Source organism: Peromyscus leucopus, unplaced genomic scaffold, assembly GCF_004664715.2.
Source record: "Peromyscus leucopus breed LL Stock unplaced genomic scaffold, UCI_PerLeu_2.1 scaffold_564, whole genome shotgun sequence".
Taxonomy (NCBI): domain Eukaryota; kingdom Metazoa; phylum Chordata; class Mammalia; order Rodentia; family Cricetidae; genus Peromyscus; species Peromyscus leucopus.
This window is the reverse complement of record NW_023505469.1, coordinates 47,339-51,433: the sequence shown is the minus strand read 5'-3', so window position 1 is coordinate 51,433 and position 4,095 is coordinate 47,339. Positions and strand designations below refer to the sequence as shown.

The window sequence follows — 4,095 nt, the reverse complement described above, 5'->3', positions numbered from 1 at the left end:
TTTGTCAATATTTTATTGAGTATTTTTGAATCAATGTGCATGAGGGAGATTGGTCTATATTTCTCTTTCTTAGTTGTGTCTTTGTTTGGTTTGGGTACCAAAGTAATCATAACCTCATAAAAAGAGTTTGGCAATGTTCTCTCTATTTCCATTGTATGGAACAATTTGAAGAGAATTGATATTAGTTCTTCTTTAAAATTCTGGTAGAATTCTGCACTGAAATATTCTGGCCCTGGGCTTTCCCTCACCCCTCTTGGGAGACTCTTGATGACTGCATGTATTTCCTTAGGGGTTATATGTCTATTTTAAATTGCTTATCTGATTTTGACTTAATTTTGGTATGTGTTAACTATCCAGACAATCGTCAATTTCTTTTAGATTTCTAATTTTGTGGAATACAGGTTTTGAAGTATGACCTAATGATTCTCTGGATTTCTTCAGTGTCTGTTGTTATGCTCCCTTCTCCTTTCTGATTGTGTTAATTTTGATATTCTTTCTCTGCCTTTTGTAAGTTTGGGAAGGATTTGTCTATCTTGTTGATTTTCTAAAAGAACAAACTCTGTTTCTTTAATTCTTTGTATTATTCTCCTTGTTTCTATTTTACTGATTTCAGCCATCAATTTGATTATTTCCTGTGATCTACTCCTCCTAGGTGAGTTGCTTCTTTTTGTTCTAGAACTTTCACATGTACTGTTAAGCCACTAGTATGTTCCATAAGTTTGGGTATGTTGTGTGTGTGTTGATTTTCATTGAATTCTAGGAAATCTTTAATTTCTTTCTTTATTTCTTCCTTGACTGAGTGATGATTCAGTTGTGCATTGTTCAGTTTCCATGAGACTGTAGGCTTTCTGAAATCTCTGTTGTTGTTGAATTCAAAAATTTAAGACATGGTGATCCGATAAGATACAGGAGATTATTCAAATTTTTTTTTTTTTTTTTTTTTTTTTTGTATCTCTTGAGGTTTTGCTCTGCAACCAAGTGTTAAGAATGATAAGCAGTGCTGGTTACCTTGCAGAAAGGTCATGAGCCATGACAAAACCCAGTATCAGAGCTTTATTGGGGGAGGGGGAAGAACCAGGCTTGGTGAGAAGCATGTGCAGAGAGCAGAGAGAGAGAGAGAAGAGGATAGTGGAGGGGGGAAAGAACAGAGAAGAGAAGGGGGGTATCTGTATCTGGCTTTTTAAGGGTTCCCATGAACATTCATAGGTGGGCTTACAGAACTACACCACACTTGCACTGATTCCATGACCATGCCACCATCAACGAAATCACCAGCACACACTGATGACATAAGACACAAGACCCCTTGACTAACTCCTGAACTGCAGTTGAAAACATGGCAGAATACCAACATCAGACTTTTTGCTTATTATAAAAAAAGCAGGTTTACAGGAATAGGGACATCATTTCTCCCTGAAAAACTGCTTCCAGAAGACTTGGTGGGTGTTGGTTGACTCTTGGGGGAGTAGGGAAGAGGGCTTTTGAGGTAGACAGGCATCCTGGGATGGTCAGACAGGCATCCTGGCATGGTGGGCTGTCATCTTCTGCCTTCCAAGAGGCAGTTCATCTTTCTTGGCTTGGCATTCTGGCTGCTTTTGTGTCTGACAGAATGCTGGTGAGACAGAGAAAAGCTTAGGAGAAAGAATTATTATTATTATTACTATTACTATTATTATTATTATTTTCTTTGGGGGTTCCCAGGATGATAGAGGGAGTCCTAACACCAGGAAGGTATGGGTTTGGCACTAATCTTGAAATAGATCTGACCTATCCAGATGGATTTAAGCTGGTTTCTGGAGCTTAGAAAAAATTTGAACATATTGAGAAGCAGCCATGAGAAAAATTAAAGTCCTGGCTGGTGATCATTTGCTGCAGGTTGCAGGAATATATCATAAGAACTCAGTTGGTTATGGCAAAGTCACTACCTGGAGGATCAGGGAATTCCTCCAGAGGAAGCCAAATTCCAAGGAATTTTTGGTGTTATTTGGCTTGTTATATATCAGCTGTTATTCTGTTATGAAAATCATGTGTGGTTTCATAGTTTTCCCAATTGACTTTTCCCTAGAAGGGCTAACAGTGTGGACTGATCACTCTCTTGACATACATATTCCAGGTATTTGGAGAACAGCCTCAGGAAAGGCTTTCTCTGAATCAGATATCTCCATAGCCACTTTCAAGGACTAACAGTGATAATAGTTCACATGCTAGTCACCTGATTTAAAGTAAATTCCACAAGGAGACACTGGCTAGGTCTGGTGGATGTGGACGTTAAGTAATAGCTTTACACAATTTAGCTCGACCCTCTCTTTCTATACTAGGATTTCCAGGCATGGGACAGAGAAGAGAAGAGAATGGAAGAACTAGATGGGTTAAGAACTTGAGAGGATCAAACTGAGATGGGCAAGAGCTGGATTGAAGTGCTAGAAGAGAGTACTAGAAAAAATGAGATGGAAGATGAGGAAGAGCCAGATGGGGAAGAACAAGATGAGGAAGAACAAGACGAGAGAGAAGGAAATGGGAGAAGAGCTGATATGGGAAAGAACTAGATGGATGAGAACCTAGAAGGGGCAGAACTAGATGAAGAAATTAAGATAGAACCTGAAGGACAACAGATAAATGTAAAGAGTAATTGGGCAAGAAAGGAGCTAAATATGAGAGCAGAATATAAGCTTGAAACTGACACGGAATAATAAAGTATATGGACTAAGGAATTTCATGTACATAGATTCATTTCTTTTCATCAAAGAATAATTATCAGCTTGTTGTAGACTCTTCCCAGACCCCTGGAAGGGGACTATCAAGGGGCTGGACCTCTGTAGTCCCAATACCTGGCGCCTGAACAGGGACTTGATCCCTGAACCCTCAGATTAAAAGTCTGATGATCTACCGATGGAGCTATCCAGGCTTAGTACTAGTACTAGTGTTTAGTACTCTGCTGGTTAGTGTTAATGAGAGAGGGAGAGAGAGAGAGAGATTGGGACGTGTTTTTAATTTTTACCTGAGATAAGCTTTATCAGAGAGATTATTTTAAGGCACCTGTGTCCTTTATTAGTTTAGCATTCAGGAGACACAGGTGATCAATTGCTGAGAGCTTTTGGCAGTAATAGATGGTTATATTATATTAAGTCCTTTTTTTTTTTTTTTTTTTTTTGAAGAGCCCAGACACTTTTGATCTGGAGGCATAAATACCTTTTGACTGTTACTCTTCCTTACCACTTGGGTATATACATGATGGTCCTTGGATTCCGGCTCTATGATGATCCTGTAACAATTAGCTGAGTAGTTAATTAGAAGAGAAACCCAGGAAGAGAAAAGCTTGTGGGTGAGACCTCATTCTCCTGGAACTGGGACAAGGCAGAGAGCAGGGCCCTGTCTGTGTTACTGTGCATGGGAAGCCCTGCTGACTGGTCTGGGTCAGGCACATAGAGGGAGCAAATGAAATGAAAGCTCCTACCTTAGCTGGAAAATCTTTTACCATTAAGTAACCCTGAAGTACAATTAAGTCTGGTGAGGTGGGTAAGGCTGTCCCCTACCCAGACAATAGGGACATGAGGATAAGTGGACCCCAAAACTCCCTCAGGACTAGTTAAGTGACTCAGTGTCCAACAGGAAGGAAATGGATTACCTCCATGCTGCATCCTGGTTCCCTGCATTCCCATGGCAAGCCTAGGAGGTCTGCTGGAGGTCTTGTTTGAACTGTGCCCAGGTGCAGTCAGCTGACCAGTTGTCTCTCTAGGTAGCACTTTGAACAAGGCTTAATTACTGGCCCTCCGGGGCATGCCCTAGCCCCGTAGCCTTCTAAAACAGGCACCTGGAAGCCCTTATGCAGCCACTTGGATGGCGTGTGTGCCAGCATTTGCAATTCTGTTCATGGCTTTATCATCTCTCCCATGGCACACCTTAAATGCCACAGCTGAAACTTCCACCTGTGGGGTCAGGAGCCTTGCTCTCTGGATGCTTAAGTATTAGCCGTAAGGTCAGGGAGCTTTGGGAGACAAGAGACAGATTTTATTTTGTGTCTTGTTTTTGTTGTTGTTGTTGTTGTTGTTTGTTTTTTTTGTTTTTGTTTTTGTTTTTGTTTTTTGATAGTTTTCT

The 4,095-nt window shown here is 40.6% G+C and overlaps 1 non-coding gene across 1 annotated transcript; it reads right to left on the bottom strand.

Moving 5' to 3' along the window:
* Positions 1–2,832: 2,832 nt before the first annotated feature.
* On the bottom strand, positions 2,833–2,905 carry Trnak-uuu. Its single transcript has one exon. It is a non-coding gene; the product is annotated as a tRNA-Lys (tRNA).
* Positions 2,906–4,095: the final 1,190 nt, after the last annotated feature.